Below are 18,052 nucleotides of genomic sequence, written 5' to 3'. Positions count from 1 at the left end.
AACTAAATGTCACAGTGACATAATGACTCAAACTCAATGCAGTATATTTACCAAGTGTGTACACATTAAAGTCCAACAAACACAAGACAGGAATTTACAATAAAGTTTCTGAGACACGTCAGTATGTTGGAACTTTGCAGTCTTGTATAGTACAATTACTTTACCAGAAAATGACTCGGGTAGAAGTTAAAGTTGCCTTCGTAATCCCCAACCATTCGGCCATGGGTGTTAACTGGGTTGGTAGCACGTTGGCTCCTATACTGCATTAATTTATTCTTTTATTCTATAATCATAGGCTTATTGAACCTGCTGCAGTTTGGTAAAATATTTCCACCATAGCAGCATGTCTGTAGGTTTTCAATGTTTGATTTCAGTGAACTGACTTTTAAAATCAACATGTGAATTGTAGAATCTGCCATGGTGCTTGGGAATACAGAAGACCTGTGTCAGTGTTATATGTAGCCCTGAAGCCTGAGGATTGAGGTTTGGAGTTGTTACAATCTTCTGTACATTTACTGACATACAATAATCTCAAAACAAATACAGTAGATACACAGAAGTTATTTGAGTCCACCAAAAACACATTTTCAAATGTATTGTCCTTGATAGTATTGTTGTGTTTAAGCTGAAATCTTTGTGAGTCCATGGTTCTGTTTGTTTGAAGTTGTGACCTGAGCATTCTCTTGCTGTGAGTGTGAAAAGTTTAATTTTATGATGATTTTTGTTTTTCATCTTGATTCCTGGAGGTGATTCATGATGAATGAGAGTTCTGATCGATGCCCATGGCATTCGCCTCCCTTCATCTCTCCAGGTTTAAGAGTAAACCTCTTAACACAGTAGGGTTTCTGCTGGCGAAACCTGCTTTCTGTGCCCATGTAAACCTCTAATCAGGACTCTAAAGGGGTTTTTATGAGGGCACATTTGCATGACAAAGTCTCAGCTCAGGGAAAGTATCACTGTGGCAGCAGAGTAGCAGAATGAAAGGGCAGATAATAACACAGAGCTGTGGGTCATTGTACACAAAATAATTTATTCCAAAGTCCAAGTGAAACGGAACAAACTGTGTTAATCTGTTATAAAAGTTAAACTAAAAAATAAACAGACTCCACTCAGCGTCTCTACAGTCCCGAACTCCTGTCCTGTTTGAGCTCTGTCCTCGCTGCTGTCAGCTAATCCACTGGTCAGGCAGTACATGCAAGCGAGTTGTTGCAAGTTAAACATATCGGACCTATCTCTGCATCTTAGCCTGGAAAAAACAGAGTGTTAAATAATAACAGAAGTTGATGTGATGCATTAGCTGACCTGAATAGCTTTATTCAGATTATTAAAAAAATAATAATATTGCTGCGGGTAATACATAAAGGTTGCTGTCTGATAGCATGTCAGTCAGGCACCAGAAATAGTTCAGGTTAGCTAATATTTTAATTTTAAAGGGACAACGAGGAGTTTTGGAAAGCGAAGTGTTTTCATACTACATTTACCATGAGCCTTCGCGCGCACGGTGAAATTCTTGGACCGGCGCAAGACGGACGTCTTGCCCAGAATGTTTTCATTCATCAAGAATTAAAGTCAGAGGTTCGAAGACGATCAGATACCGTCGTAGTTCCGACCATTAACAGCGATTCAGCTGCGTTATTCTCATGACCGGCCGGGCAGCGTCCGCAAAACCGAAAGTAAGGAAATGCTGGTCGGCTCGCCCAGCATTTCCACCATTAATTATAATAACAAAATAACGATAGAGACAAAACTATATATTTATTAATGTAGCCATTAACAAGTGTGGGTAGCGTAGATTCATCCACATTAATGTGAGACTTTTTTATAACCAAATACAAACTCCTCGTTGTCCCTTTAAGTGTATTCATTGGGCCTTTTGCCTTTAATTGATAAGAATGGGGAGGCAGAGAGAGGGGGAATGACATGCCGCAAAGGGCCATCAGATTTGGGATTCAAACCAGGGCCGGCTGCAGCGAGGACTGTATATGGAGCGCCTGCTCAACCCACTGAGCTATGCGGCTGCGGCGCCCCTAGCTAGTGTTTCAATAAAGTAGATAAATAAATTAGTTCAGGTATTAACCAGCTACAGTAGTTACATTTAGGTTCGTTAATGTTTCAGTTAGGTAGCTAAAGCAATTTAGCTGAAGCTAGGTAACATTTTAAACAGCTAAAACAGTTTAGTTCAGGTTAGATAATATTTCAGTTCAGATGAGCTATCGGTTATATTTTTACCTTTAAACAGATTAGCTCTGACCTTCAAGTTTAATCTTAGCGATGATTAAGTTTAGCAGCTAAATGTACAGGCAGGGAACCATCTTCAGTGTTTTCCAGCAGGAGGAGGAACAGACTAACAGAGATGAGAGACAGTGAAACACTGTTTTTGTTTTGTTTTTTCTGTGAGAGATGGTGGGTCCAAATTAATGGGAAAGACTGATCTTCTTAATTGGACTAAATATTTTGAGTTCTCTCCTCATAGGTCAAATTTAGACATAGTTGAGGTAAAACAACAGATCTTCAGCCTTGTTGTCCTCTTTTGTAACAGTAACCTTTTTCATAATTTCAAAGTGTGCTGTCGTTCAGTAAGTCAGTAAGAAATGCTAATGGTTGGGAAATGATCTCACTGGCCTCTGCTCCCGCCTGGTCGGCAGTTAAGTTTAGTTTTCTCCTCACTCTTCACACTTTAAATCGGTAAAACTAACAGTGCTCCTCCAGCCGTATTTGCCCACACTCATTCAGCTCCACACAAAGCACAGTTCAATCACATTTTTCCACAAGTGGAACTCACGTTTTGTTTAGACAAAATAAACTACCGGAGCCGTCCTTTCTCTCTTTCAGCCTCCTCACAGCTTTTATTTCACGGCTGCCCCGACTCTCAATGAGAGTGTCAGCGCTGAAGAATGCCTCGCCCTCCTCCTCCTCCTGCTCCGCTCACCAGGATTCAGCGGCCGTCCAGCCGGCTGACAGCTTCCCCACCACATCGCCTGGCGACTGAAGGGACCACACACACTCCATGTTCTCCATGCCTGGGTAATTCTTCTTCTTGGCTTTTTGGGAGGCTGACACTGTTTGCAGCCACAGGTCTTTTCTCCCTGGCAGCTTTTTACCCTCAAGGGCTTCCAAACTAATTTCAAGCATGAGTGTAAAAGCTGTCGAGTGTTATTGGACAATGAAAATGTCCCCTCTTTGTCTTTGAGGTCAAAACGCTCATATGTGTGTCTGTGAAGGCCACAGCTCAGTTAAGTGTTGACACTGCTCATGACCACAGTTTATGACATCTAATGTCTCGTGTATGTGTTCACACAGTAATTTTTCCCATTCAAAATGGCCTCAAAGCAGTACTTCAGTAAACTCTTGGAAAATGTAGACAGAGTAGTAAGTAATAAGTAAAGAAACATGGCCTCCCTTCATGACGATTGTAGTTTCTGCGAACTGGACATTGCAGGTTTGGTCTGAAACAGCAGCTGTCTACTGCAGCTTCCTGTTAACCTGCAGGAAAGTCTTGTATCTGACTCTGTTGTTTCCAAACCCAGTAGCTCTTCTATCAGTGAGGGCGAATAACATCCTATGGTGTGATGAACTGTGGCAGCATACAGTCTCAGAGTGAGAAAATCTCCAAGAAAACATGATTGTCACTTCACCAACAATGATATCAATACATCTTGTCAGTTCCCATCTCCTGACAATGAAATTATAAGTAAAAAGGGAAAAATGCACCTTTAGTGATGACATCACTGCACAACATAACTCAGACTCATTTAACAGCTGGTTAATTCAGCTGTTTTTTACTCATCATGTGTTTCTGTGCTTTAATGGAGCCAGAAATTTCACAGATGCAAAAAAACACTGAGTGTGAGGAGTTTTTACTGTATGTTCACAGAAACTAAAGGAAATCATGTTACATGTTGTTTCAATTGATGAAAGAGAATTAATTATGTTACCTGGAGAATTTTAAAATAAAAGACTAACATCAACAACATTATTTCTCTTAAATGTAGCAAAGTTGTGCTGCTGTGTTCATGCAGCTAAATTCACTAGTTCTCATTGGCTTCTGTTGTAATGAGAATACGATGTTAAGAAAATACCGGTGACTTTACAGCCCTGGTTTTACTGAGTGACAGTTTTGGTGATGGAGTGATTGACAGCACTGAGAGCTTATAAAAATAAATGTTATTCTTCTTTGACTCAAACATGACGGACTGTGGGGGAAATGACTCCCTGTCGAGCTTGACTCGGCAGCGGACTGACAGACGAGGTGAAAATAAATCGGCTCAGCCGTCGGCTCACAATCATTCTTAAAAGTTAAACAGCCATAAAAGGCTGCAGGAACTCTGACCTTCACAATCTAACCGAGCAGGAAAAGCCAATGATGTGTACAAGGCTCCGCTCGGCCTCGGCAGATTATGATAAAATATGTCTCAGCGTCACAAAAAGATAACTGTACGTCTCCTTGTGACAGATACGGGCCCGCTATTTTAATAACAGCCCAATTTCTGCAGCACTAAAATGTTTTACTGTCGGCTATAAAGCATGCAGCGTGTGACACGGGGAAGCACCCGTCGCTGCGAACACTTCAAAGTAAGATGGACCATGTGGTGCTGCAGAGAATTTAAACCAGACCATCCAGAGGTAAGTGCCATGACATGAAAACATGTAAACTGGAGCAGATCTGTCGCTCTTCATGTCGGCTCAGCAGCAACTGCTTTCTTCTGATTAGAGAAAATGCCAAGATCTTATGAGGATGTTGTTTACTGTCATCTGTATTTGTCACTGAGCTATAAAAAAAAAAAAAAAACTTCTTCAAAGACCAGAACAAAGAAGCTCACAGAATCTGGCCATCCTCTCTATCAGGGTTTATTTCTCTTCTTTTGACGATTAGACAGTCGTGTAGTTGTTTGGGCACGTTGGTAATTAGTGAAGTTATCTCATTGTGCCATTACCTCATTGTGTTTTTTCCTTTCTCTGGATTAATCCTCACAAAGAAAGTAAACACAAATAGGCAGCATAAGATGATGTATAGTTTAGCCAACACATGAATTTTAAATTTCATACAGTACAAACACACTGGTTCATTCCTGTTTGCCTCAATGGAGAACATTGATTGAACCATGTTACCTGACTCATTCTTCTGTCTCTAGGCAGTTGGTTCAAAATACAGTAAATCTACACTGGTCACTGACATAGCGCTATATTGACTTGCTGGGCCTTTCTTTGCTGAGTTACCCTGTACGCTGATCAACTGACATAAACTGACCAGTGCCTCCTTCAGGTCAAGTCTAAAAACTAAAGGATGACCTACCTCTGAATGGTGGCCCCTAGCTCACCTTGACAGGTTTAAACTTACCTGATTCATATGCACTTTATGTATTTATACATCTGGAAATCAAAATATGCAACATTGATTTGGATTAGTCGGCTGCTTTATTATATAAGCTTTATTTTGGGATGGGAAAAGGAGGAGGGGGCATCATGCCCACCACTTATTTACATAATTCCACTTCCTAATGTTTCTCCTGCAGCCCCACCCCCACCCCTTGCTTGTTGTCAGACTGTGAATATTTGGATGGTTGTTTCAGTCTCATGGGACCCCCCCCCCCCCCCCCCCCCCCAACCTTTTTTAAACATGGACACTGCTGTCTTCGAACGACGAATTTCACTGTCTCTGTTTTATTCACCTTACACAGTTGGCTCCCTCTTTGAGCTCATTAAATATTTAATGGGGGGTTTAAGCATTTGCTAGGATTAGTCCTACGGTCTCCAGGGAACTGGCTGCATTGTGTCTCACCACGGCTGCTAGTTTACAGTCTGTCTGTTTAATAATCCATTTACATCTTACAGTTTTGTTGTATTTTGTTGATGCTCTGAATTGGGGGAAGTGTACTCTCTGGTAGAGAGTAAACTGAAGGTAGAGTCATTGAAAGAAGAGCAAGTGATGCTGGGAATCTGTGACTTTTCTGATGAGGTAATAAAACAGTAGTGTAGTGCAAAAACATACACTATACTGTACATACCAAGTGAAAAAGTCTTTAATGATGGTTTATGGGTGTTTTACAAGCCTCAAGACATTTCCAAGGAGGTTCTTTATATCTGTGTAGTTCTAGATGCTTTTGAGGAGGCTGTATGAGTTTTTTTTATGTTTCTTGTTGTTTAGTAGGATGTTGAGAAGAAGTTAGTAAGGAGGAAGTTTAGTTGAAGTTGAGAGTTAAAGAGGTATGTGTCTTTGTTTAAGAAGAGTCCCTGTGTGTTTGCCAAGGCTCTACTCATGCTCAAGGATTTGTTAAGCAGTTTGAACTACAGTTGATAGAAGAGGGTTAAAGAGAGATTCAAGAAGATTTACCGATTATATGTGTATTTGAGGAGCTCTTGTTGATGGGTGGAGGTCTGGGATGTCTTTGATTGAGGACTTTCTTGTGGTCACTACAAATATTTTGCATTGGCTTTGAAGTGGTCTTTTTACAAAAATGTAAAGCAGAAAGAGCTGTTGGAGTAGATGAAATCACAGATAATGCTCCCAGCAGTGAGATCTTGGCCTCCTCTCTGGAGGAGGAGGAGGAGGAGGAGGTGGCATCCCCTGATGTTCTGAAGCCTGTCCATGTCCTCTGGGTTGGCAGGTTTGGTGTTTGCATGTGTGGACTTGAACCCAGTTTAACAGAGTGGTTCACATATGACTGGCAGTCCTGCTGTCTTTGTAGTGGCAGAACTCTAAAAACTGACACCCCAAGGCTCTCGGGGTCCGGGGGACGTTAGTATTGGGGGACTGCGGGGCCACGCCTTCCAGCCGCCATATGCTCGGGATACCAAGTCAAACATGGGACTCTGTTCTTGGCTCATTAAAGAGTTCGACATTTGGCAAAAGATGGTGCTGTGTTTTTCTGACCTATTTTCCAGTGTGGAGTGCTTTCACTTCACGTTTCAGTTCCACACTGTGTGAATAAACTGAAACATCGATGCTAATGAAGTTGTGAAAGACATCAACCATCTAGTCAGTCTCAGCCATCCTCCATGGTGGGTGGATTGATGGTCGGTAGTATCTCCATGCAGTTTGTGTGTTATTATTTTACTGCTAAGAAGCTACTCGCTAAACTAGTCTGAAGCTAATATGTAGCGAATAGGACATTATTGCTATTTAAATCACTCTTGGACAAATAGTTTTGTTTTTTAGGCTTCACTTGTACTCTTGTCAACTTGGTGATGTTTAGATCAATAACTCAATGGGCCTTCATTAGAGGACTAATTTGATGCTTTTTGCCCTTTACACAAAATTTTTGTTTTTTTTCATTGTATTATGTCATACTAATTGTGCTGTACAGTCGGTCAGCTGCTCCCAATAAAAACGCATTCTTATTGCGTACAGCTCACTGCCTACATTTGCCATAAAGCACCAGGGTTTCATTAGAGCCTTACAGCCCGATGACAGCCACCTCTTGAAAATTTCAAACTGAGCTGATGCTTGTCAGAGCTGATAAAACCTTTAGAATACCAGCAGATGGGGCACAGTGTGGTGCAGTGGTAATAGGCAGAGGCTACAGTCCTCACTGCAGTCGACCCCGGTTCGAATCCCGCATCGGGTGGCCCTTTACTGCATGTCATTCTCCCTCTCTCTGCCTCCCCATTACCTGTCTTGCTCAATTGTACTGTCAAATAAAGGCAGAAATGCCCCAAAAATATATATTTTTAAAAGGAATACCAGCAGCTGCAGTTCCTCCACTGACCAGTGTGTCTCCAACAGTGAGTCAGTCCCCATAGATTCCCATGTTAAAGAGAAACTAGGCAGGATTTTCCCCGTGGCTATGCTACATTTTTACCTTAATTAAAAAGCTCCAGAGTAATTGTGATAGTTAACTACTTGACTTGTGACTTGTTCCAGTGAGAACGGAGGCTCTCTGCCTTCCACCTGGTGTCTGACAGCTGAAAACCAACCTTGGAACATCAGTGTAGTACCTGGTCGCGGCCACGGTGTCCCAGCTCTCGTCTCTGCGCACGGCGACACAAACGCACTCCGTAACCCATTATCATTTGTTTATGACAGTTAAGACAACACAGATGTACACGTCGTAACATCGTATATATTATATAACGTTATCCACTGCTCCATGAATGGATTTTTCACCGACGTTGTTGTAAACAAATGCACATGGCTGAGAGGAGGGTTATAAAAACAACGGAAAGCGACCAGACTTGCATAGTTCCCCTTTAAAATGTCCAACTTAACAGCAGAAATAAACTTATTTACAGAATTTGGTCTCTTCAGCTACTATCCCCTTTGAGACACCTGATTACACCGTATATTATAGTGTTAACTGAGGGCATGGCCTCAATGAAAAGTGGATCCTTCTGGAGTGGGAGTGAGGGGTTAAAGGGCTGAATCAGATACTGCCAAGATGATGATGGTGGAGCAGCTCAACCTGAGCTCCAGGAGTTTCCTTGAAATTTAACTGTGAATATTTTTGCTTGAGGTACAGAATGGAAGTAGGAGCTTTATTGGATGTGGCCGCATGTTGTGAATCAATGAGAGCATTCTGGGGCAAAGTCATGGAAGTCCTGGTTGTTCAGAAATTCCCTAAACCCCTGATTTTTGTTTAAATGTCAGCTCAGCTGTGACTGTTTTTTCTGTTATGATGTTGGGCCTGATTAGAGTCTCCAGGTTAGCAACTTTACAAAATTTCAAAAGCTTCAGATTTGGAAGGGTAAATGTGGTGGCCCACACAATATGTGAGTCTGTGCACAGAGTAAAAACACAGTTTTTACTTCCTCTTGACATCTTATAGATTTTCTGAATATAAATCTTGACAATCGTGTCTAGAGTCTCCTAAATGTAAATATGACATGTTCTCAGTTGATATATCCTGACCCTCTGTCTTCAGCTTAAGCTTTTTTCCTTTTCTAATTTCTACACCATGTCCTATAGGAGTCTGTCCTCGCTACCATGTCCCAATTATTTGCTTTAAGATCAATAAAAAACTTAAATGTAAAAAAAAAAGAAGATCAAAACAAACAGGACTGTATTAAAGGGAGTCTATCTGTCTATCTGAAGTATTATTATTAATAATAATAATAACACCTCCTCCTCTTATTGTCCTGGCGGAGAAGCGTCTCCTTTTATTACCCTGCAGGGTCATTTACAACCCACCCCGTCTATTCATTGGTTGTGGAGATAATCCTGTGATAAATCCTGCGCCGTGCCCTTCACAGTTGTCATAGCAAGACCATAAACAGCATTTATAACAATCTGAGGGAGGCGGGGGAGGGTGGTGTGTGGTGGGCTGGTGGGGGCGCTCTGCTTAGCATGCAGAACAGATTAAGATGGGACGGGTCTGCTTAGAGCCGCCGCTCCATCCGTGACAGACAGACGGACTCATGGGAAATGTTGTATCGCCAGCCCGTTTATTCTCAATGGGACACGAGCTGATGGCTCACTCAGTGGAAAGAAACCCAGGAATTGTCTTGCAAAATAAAAGTAAAAAATGTGTCCAAAAATTTAAATACAGTATGGGATACTGGCCACTGAGCCGTATTAAGAAGAAGTTATTTAATTTGCTTTATTTTTGTGCATTAGGCCTAAAAAGACATCATTACTGTAATTTAAGATGAAGTAATGCTTTAAATTTTGCTTTGGTGATGAAACTTCAGAAAAGTTCATACTAATTCATTTTTGTTTTGCTTTTTCATCTATTTAAAAGTAATTATAGTTATAGTATAGTTATGGTAATTATTTTACTCTTATCTTTTCTTTTTACGCTCTTGGAACTATAATCCTTCAGTGTGTTGTTGTAATTGTTGTCTCCGTTCTATCATAATGTTCAAACAAACTGGCCCTGGATGACATCAAAAGAAAAACAGTAGAATTGTGAGGGAAGTTCTGCAGCTGGTGCCGAGGAGACATCTTATATCTGTTATCATATGTGACAAATAAAATCAAATGTTTGCCATTTGGAAGAAAGACTAAATTAATTAGGGTTTGAGTTGCTTATTTAAATAGTTGCTCATACACAATGTGGGGTTTGGATTACTAAGAGCCATGTTGACCCCCACCACCATCATACTGACGAGTGGAGCTTTGTGGCAGCATTTAGCCGGCGGCCTTCAGGCTAAACACAGCCGAAGGACTCTTCACAGGTACCCAATTAATCTTAATTAAAGCAGAGTGTGACAAACAACATACATACACCCCCCCCACCCCCACCGTCTCCCCTGGCCCCCGACATTTGCCTTCAGTCTTGATGAAAGCAGCAGTGACTCTGATGAATTAGAATTAAAAACACTAATCAAATAAGGAGTGAGCTCGGAGTCAGAACATCAGAGACAAGCATTGCAGAAACAGAAAATCACATTCAACATCTTCATCGAGAATCAATTAAAACCACCAAACAATAATTAGGTCTGTTTCGTTCTACATGGGAGTAATTCTCTGAAGTGTGGCAAAAGGTAAAGAACAAATACTGATGGGAGGTGTCCCTGAATTCTTCAAAACTGACCCAAAAATGCAAAGTAAATAATTCTAAGCTGCAGATTGTGTTTTCAGAACGTCATATTTAGTTTCAACCTGCTGAGAGCTGCTCTGTGACTGGATGTTTCCTGGGAGTTGTAGTTAACGTGGATGTTGTTGATTTGCAGCTGTAGGCTTGTTGTAGCTTTGACTCTTTCCCAGAGAGGGAGATATTTTCCTACATGTTTTGTTTTATTTTGATTGAACCTGAGAGGTTCATATTTAACTGTGAATGAGCTGCTGCTGTCAGTCACTAACCCTGTCCTTGGGGGAAAGGAACAGGACTTTTATTCCCTGAAATATCTTGTCACACTTCACAGCTCCAAACACACAAACATAAACACATGTAGATAAACTTTTTTTTTGTTGCTCTTGTTAAATTTAACTGGGAGTAGTTTCACCAAAAAACTATGAGCAACACACATTTAACATAAACAAACCTCTAAAACATGATACCTTCATTTTCTGTCTTTCCCTCAGTCCTTTCTTCACTTATTCATGGAAATACCCTGACTTCTGTATTTTCAGTACATGTATGTGGAGTTCCATCCACTTGAAAAGTAGGGTTGTCATGAGGGCTTGATGCACTGCAACGTCACAAAACACACACATGCTACTGTACAAATTCAGAAAACAACTTCATCAATTTGACAACATATTATCTGCCCTGGTGTTGATCCCAGCAGGGGCACCATAGATAGATAGATAGATAGATAGATAGATACATACATTTATTGTCTGCCCCAAAGGGTAGCAGAAATTTGTCTTTGACAGGGCTCATCACTTTACATACACTCAATAAAAACACAGTAAGGCAATATGAGACTAGAGCTCAGGCAGACTGACATCCAGGCTCAGACCCAAGTCGGCTCCAGGTCAGTCAGTGGACCATCTACTCATCCATAAAGTTTTTAAGGTCTTTACTGGCTCAAGTTATCTCATTTGTGCGACCGGTCCCAGTGGATCAGTCCTAGATGGAGGTTTTTTTCTGACAAAAAACTATACAATGAACTATACAAGCTGCAACTCAGAACTGCCATAAACTGGGGGGCATGGTTGTCTGGTGGTCTAGTGTGACCTGTGGTTTACAAAACCTCTAATCTGCAGTAATGATCTTGAATCAATGTATTGTGATCCGCCACCTTGGCACAGCCGCAATAATTAGCTCAAACTAAATCTGGACTTGAGTGTTTGCTGTGATCTGTATCGTGGGAACTGCAGCCTTGCTGACTGTCTGCTGACTGCTCTGTAAAGAAAACAAAGGACAAAAAAGCAATTAAGTCCAGTAATAAAAGCCCAAGTACCATAACATGGTACATTAAATATCAGTGGAGCTCCATAAATTAACAGCAAGCAGCCTCTCAAGCAGTTTGTCTCATTGAGGTTGTTTACTGGAGAAACAAACTTGGACTGACTTGGACACTGATCCGTACGGAGGACCATTACTGCCAAAGATAAACACGGCAGGAAATAGGAAAGGTAGAAATGTTGCTTTAGTGAGTCACAGTTAATATCAGCTAATTATGATTCATTTTTTCCATCAGTCATTAGTGATTTTCTCTAAGCTAAATTCTGTGACTTGTGATGTTTCAGTGAGTGTTACAGTATGTGTATAAGAAATTCAAATAACTTTCCACACATTACCAGATCCTGTTCTTCAGACACACACTCTGAAATATTTTGTTGTGATTTTGTTTTACAACTTGAAGAAACCTGCAGCCAAAAAGTTGATGTTGAGACTTCAGTGTTAATGGTTAATTAGATAGTGCTCAGTGTGTGAGAACATCAGTGGACATGCTAATACTGTAGATGTTTTATGAGTATTTGTCCATTTGTTTCTTCTATATTACCTCTTCCTCCCTGTCTCCTTCAGATTAAGAGGCTTGTGATGTGAAGGTTCCTGTGGCGTTGAGGCTGTGTGATTGTGTTTGTTTTGGGTTCCCGGTGGAGGTGTGGTTCGGAGGTGGCGGAGGGGCTGGTAGGGGTTGGGGCGGCGTATTGTTTTGTTTGCGATGATGGTTCCTGACTCCTCCCCCTGGGAGTGATGGAGGCAGCAGACTGTGGAGGCGCAAACACTGAGGCTTTAAATCTGATTCATCTTCATTGTTAGAGGACCTCTTTACTGTTTTACTGGCACGTTCAACAGTCAGTCATTGTTCAACCCCGAGTCCTGTTTACTGCAGTTTGACTCAACAACACACTGAATGATCCAATGGGATCAGGTCATTTCAACATCTTCCTGTAGAGCTGTGAAGCTTATTTATTTTCCCCATCAATAGATTTATTCCCCCAGTGGAGGAGGACATGTTGAACCCTTTACTGGGCAAGAAAAATGTCTCATATGACTGTAACGGACTATTGTACTGTTCAGTATCACATCCTTTAATTGTTGTAGTTTGTTGAGAGGGAGCTCCTTGTTGGCTGGACCACAGCAACACAGATGGATGTGATGTAAATCTTCAGGGACTAAAGGGTCCTGTGCCTCTGTGTCATCTGGTCAGGTGACTTTGTCATGCCTTTGTCTATGACTCCGTTTGTTGTTGTTGTTTTTTTAGTCCTGTTCAAGTTTTTTTTTATTTTTTTTATTTTTTTACTGTTTTAGCACATTTCCCAATGCTTTTCAGTTCAGCTCAGCTCAGGTTTTTAAAACTCTACAGATATAGAGCCAACAGTAAATTCACAAATGGCTGCAAAAAATCTAAAACTAAAACTTTCTACCTGGATTATGGTTTACACTGACCGAGGGGGTCATCTCAAGAGCTGCTGGTATTTGGAGTCTTTGGAGTCTTAATGGTAAAAACATCATCACTTAAAGGGATATGTCAACATTTTGGCAAATACCCCCATTGGCATAATCCCTATAGTCATAGCAGTAGGTTCGTTACCTTTACTTGTCGGTGCAAGCTGGTTTTCGATCGCCGGGGCAGAGGTACAAGCTGCTCAGAGCTACGTTACGGAGGCATATGGTATTTCAGGGTTTCACCCATCAAACTCATCAAATACACAATCCAACAACTCCAAAACGCTCTGGTGGACAAGTTGTGACCTGCACATTCACCACACTATGAGATAATAATGGAACGTTACAAGACAGAGTTGTTTTCAAGGCAAATGCGTAGCCAAAGCTACATCCTGGCTGCTCGGCAGAGTGACTTTAAAAGCGCAAATAGTTCAGAGTATTTGCTTCATGTGTCGTATTGACATCATCCAGGTCAGAGGTCAGTAGGTCAACCTACAGACCACGGATGTTGATAACAGGTCAGCCCGGACTCAGATGGGACTAGCACTAGCGTATCATAACAAAATATTGGTGAAATGAATGACTTTCGCGGCGGATAATGAGTTGTTTAGAGGCTGCATTGCGTGCCCCGTGTTCTCGCATTATACGCATATACGCGGCTCTCGGCTGGATCTAATTTCGTCGGAACGATTTGTAATGACACCAAAGTTATCTGGGTGAGTAAATTATCAAATTTTATGCTAGAAATAAGGTCCTATCCTTTAAAGTTTTTGAAACTTTTGTAGGGGTAGATCAATTAATTACCCCAGAGCTGAATATAGGCTCTGGTACCTGTGGTGGGACCACACCTATGGATGCAACAATGAGAAAAAGTCAGCGGATGAGACCTTTTTACCTGCAACCCGTGTTTTCTCTCAGAGTTAAGGCAAACAATTAAAAGACTAATTAGAGTTACTGAATAGCTTTAATTATCAAATCAGTCAGGGGTCATTTAGTGTAACTTTTCAAATGAATAACCACAAAATGGCTCAAAAAGACCCTTAATTACCAGTAGCTCAGTATAGTAGCCCATAAACGATTCCTTTAAAAACCTCTGATATCCAGTCTTACCTCTGCTTCTGGTTAATAAAGAATTCATCTGGTTTTAATGAACAAATTAAGGACATTTAATGTATAAGATCACATGTTGTGGTTCATTCAGGGGCCATGTGGGAGATGAAGAGAGTCCCTCCAGAATAAGAGCAGAGATCTTGAGGATGTTAAAGAAGAAACAGCACATTAGAGAGGAAATGCTGAGAGTGAACCGCGTTTGTCTCCGAGCCTGAAACAGCAGCCAGCATGGCGCCAATTAGCACGGAGCACGCCAACACGGCCTCCCGCAGCTCCTGATTAAAGTGCATATTGATGGTATAAATTATCCCCTGCTACAATAGATAGCTGGGCATCTATATGTAAATGTTTAATTAACCCGTGGCTGAATCGCCGCACCGGTCCAGACTGGGGGTTATTAATCTGATGATGGCGGCCATAACACCTGGACAGCGCAGCCACAATGAGCCACCTGGTCATGGTGGCAGATCCATCAGAGACGCCGCCTCATTTCCTAAAGTGCTGTTTGTTCTCAGTGATGAAGGCGGCACCATGTCCCTGTTTGAGGTGGAGTCTTAAACAATCTGAATCTCACTCAGGAACCAAACCAGAGAACATGTGCGCACTTCGCACATACGTGAGTTCTCAGAAATGATCAGTCTACAAGTCTATCAATACTTATAAGTCTCTGAAAGAGTTCAGTCTAAAACCTAAATAAGAGCTGCACATCTTGTATGTCATTACTTTGTTAAAGCAGAAGTAAGCGGCAGGAAGCGATCCGGTCGTTTTCGCTAATGCTGCGTTCCAGGCAGGCTTTTGAAATCGTAAATTACAGTTTCAAGTCACAACTTACGACTTTGTAGCGTTTCAGGCAACCCACTCATGTTTTTCCGACCTGTTTTACCTGTGAAAAGTGCACTATAACGGCCACTCGCAACTTCCGACCTGTGAACTGGTACCAGATCGAACTGATACAACTTCACAGGTCGGAAAAACAGGAGTTACGAGTTTCCTTGAACGCACCATAACAGTCCTCGTCCCTGCGTCGCCACATTCACGGCGTTCCTTGGCTGCACACACAGCCCTGCATGCCGTTCTCTCTCCTCATTGGATAAAAACTGTAGGATACGATAAATGTTTTCTCTTCGGCTCAGAGCAGAGCAGAGGGACTGAGAGACCCGTGTTTCAGTCCAAACACTCTATGTAAGTGATTGCTGTCGGAAGATATAACTATTTAAGACTTATATTAACACAAATATATCACTTACTTCTGCTTTAAAGGATGAAATTTATTGTGATTTGTTGAAATTCATGTCAGGAAGGTGTGACGCAGTCTGGGAAATGTTTTTAATTCGGAGGTTGATAGTTTTTAGAAAGTTGCTGTCACGCTTTGCTAGGGTTTTCAACTCTGAGGTCATAAAAGTTGAAATTTACTGAGCGATTATAACGTCTTGGTTGAGTATCTATCTATCTATCTATCTATCTATCTATCTATCTATCTATCTATCTATCTATCTATCTATCTATCTATCTATCTATCTATCTATCTATCTGTCTATCTATCTATCTATCTGTCTATCTATCTATCTGTCTATCTGTCTGTCTGTCTGTCTGTCTGTCTGTCTGTCTGTCTGTCTGTCTGTCTGTCTGTCTCTCTCATATAGAGACATCCTGCTGACAGTGAACTCATCTATGTGACTGCAGTTTTAATATTTGTTGTCTCGTTGTCGTCGAAACACAAACAGCCTGTTGACACTTTGCTCACAGAAGAAGCTGCATGAATATTTGATGATGTGTAATAGAAAGACTCTCGGCGCTCATACATCGCTTGTTTACAGCCTGAGGAAAACAAAAAAACAACAGGGAGCATTAAAGCTAACCTCTGAGGCGGCAGTTAGTTCATTACAAGGAGACGCAGTCAGAAACAACAGAGCAAATCAACAGTGAACAACTGTGGTGTTCAACATGAAGCAGTAACGTTGGCAAGGCAGCAGCCCAGGTGCAAACAAGAAACTGTGACTGCCAAGAAGCCAAACACATGGTTTTTGGCTTTTACTGTTTTCTTCCTTAAATTCAGCTTCATATGGAAATGGAAATTCTGAATGAAAACAAACACCAAGATGCCGCCACACTGTCTGGTGAGATTTTTTTTTTCTTTTGTAACAGTTATTGTTTTCTAGATGTGAACAGATACAGAGACGGTGAAGGCGACACACCAACAGGCAGAGCTGGACTATGGCAAGCTACCAAGAAAAACTGTATAATCACCACGACAACAACACAGATGCTTTGGTGTTAAGGAAATATCTCTTCAATGCTTATCAGCATGTTTTCCTGAACCTATAACCAAGCTTTACCATTGCTGTAGTAACCATGGCAACACAGGTGTACACTGCTGGCATTTAGAGGCTAGAGTTTTTCAGGAATCCTGTGAATTTCAGTATTAATCACAGGAGTGCGTGGGACAGGATTCAGGATGGCGCCAGCCCTGTCCCAAATCTATAGTTCTCATATGAATTAATTAAGTTTATTTCAAATATGGTGCCAGTCTCTGCATTGTCTCCTCTCCTCCTCACCTGTGCAGGTCAAGCTGCTGGACGATTATCTATTCTAGGTGATTGACGATCATCAGAGCTCACGCCTTTCAAAATGTGAAGACATATTTGGCTTTTTTTCCCATGTAAATCATGGCCAAAATATTGGCATCCCTGCACTGCTTTCAGTTAATGCATCGCTAGGCTACTAGAATTGAAAGATTCTGTGACTTTCAGCTGCCTGTTCATGTTCGACTCAGGGTTTAACTTCAGTCTCAGCTGATTGGGATAGATAGTAGTTTAACGTTGTGCAGGAAGTTCCCTGTGGTAAATGTACTTCACTACATTAGTAGACTGCAGTTAAATGTATTCTTTCTACCTGGTCCTTATTTTGTCATCTCTCTGGCCAATGACTGTTGGTCTTGTAGGTTTCTGTACCAACAAGAACAGACTTTGAAGCAAAACTGAGTTTGAGGAAAACGTCAACAGCATTTTTTTCATAGTGAAATTAAAGAGCGAAAAGGTGGGATTGGCCTGTTTGCAGAGGTGGGTAGTAACGCGCTACATTTACTCTGTTACATTTACTTGAGTAACTTTTTGGATAAATTGTACTTCTAAGAGTAGTTTCAATGTAGCATACTTGTTACTTTTACTTGAGTATATTTCTTCAGAAGAAGCGGTACTTTTACTCCGTTACATTGAGCTTCACTCCGGTCGCTACTCGCTACTTTTTCTTATAGATCTAATGTGAAAATTGTTTTGTTTTAATTAGATACTTACGAGCCTCTGTCACATGACTGCGTTTCACCAATCAGATGTAGCCACTCGCGAAGTTTGCCTCCGTTTAACCAATCAGACAGAGCCAGGGAGTCACATGACTGCACACAAAATCTCCGCGGTAAACAGGGCGGCCACTCCGCCTCAAATTTGAGAAACTGCGGCTAGTAAATGATTAGGACGACGTCAGCCCTGGTATGTCGTGGATAATGTCCGTCAAGGCAAAGATATTCAATATAAACCGTCTTTGGTGAAGGTTCTCAGTCATCCAGGTCATCTTATTTTCTTCCTCCCCAGGAAGTTTAACCCCATACACACCTGGAGACATGTGACTCCTATGACCACCCCTCCAGTTTCGGGGGTGTGGTCATGTGACTTTGGTTTCACTAGAAACCAATCATAGGACCACCCACTCTGGGTTTAAATACCTGG

The sequence above is a fragment of the Trachurus trachurus genome (genome assembly GCF_905171665.1).
Source record: "Trachurus trachurus genome assembly, chromosome: 3".
Lineage (NCBI taxonomy): Eukaryota > Metazoa > Chordata > Actinopteri > Carangiformes > Carangidae > Trachurus > Trachurus trachurus.
The sequence above is the reverse complement of the archived record's forward strand: the minus strand, read 5'-3'. Positions refer to the sequence as shown.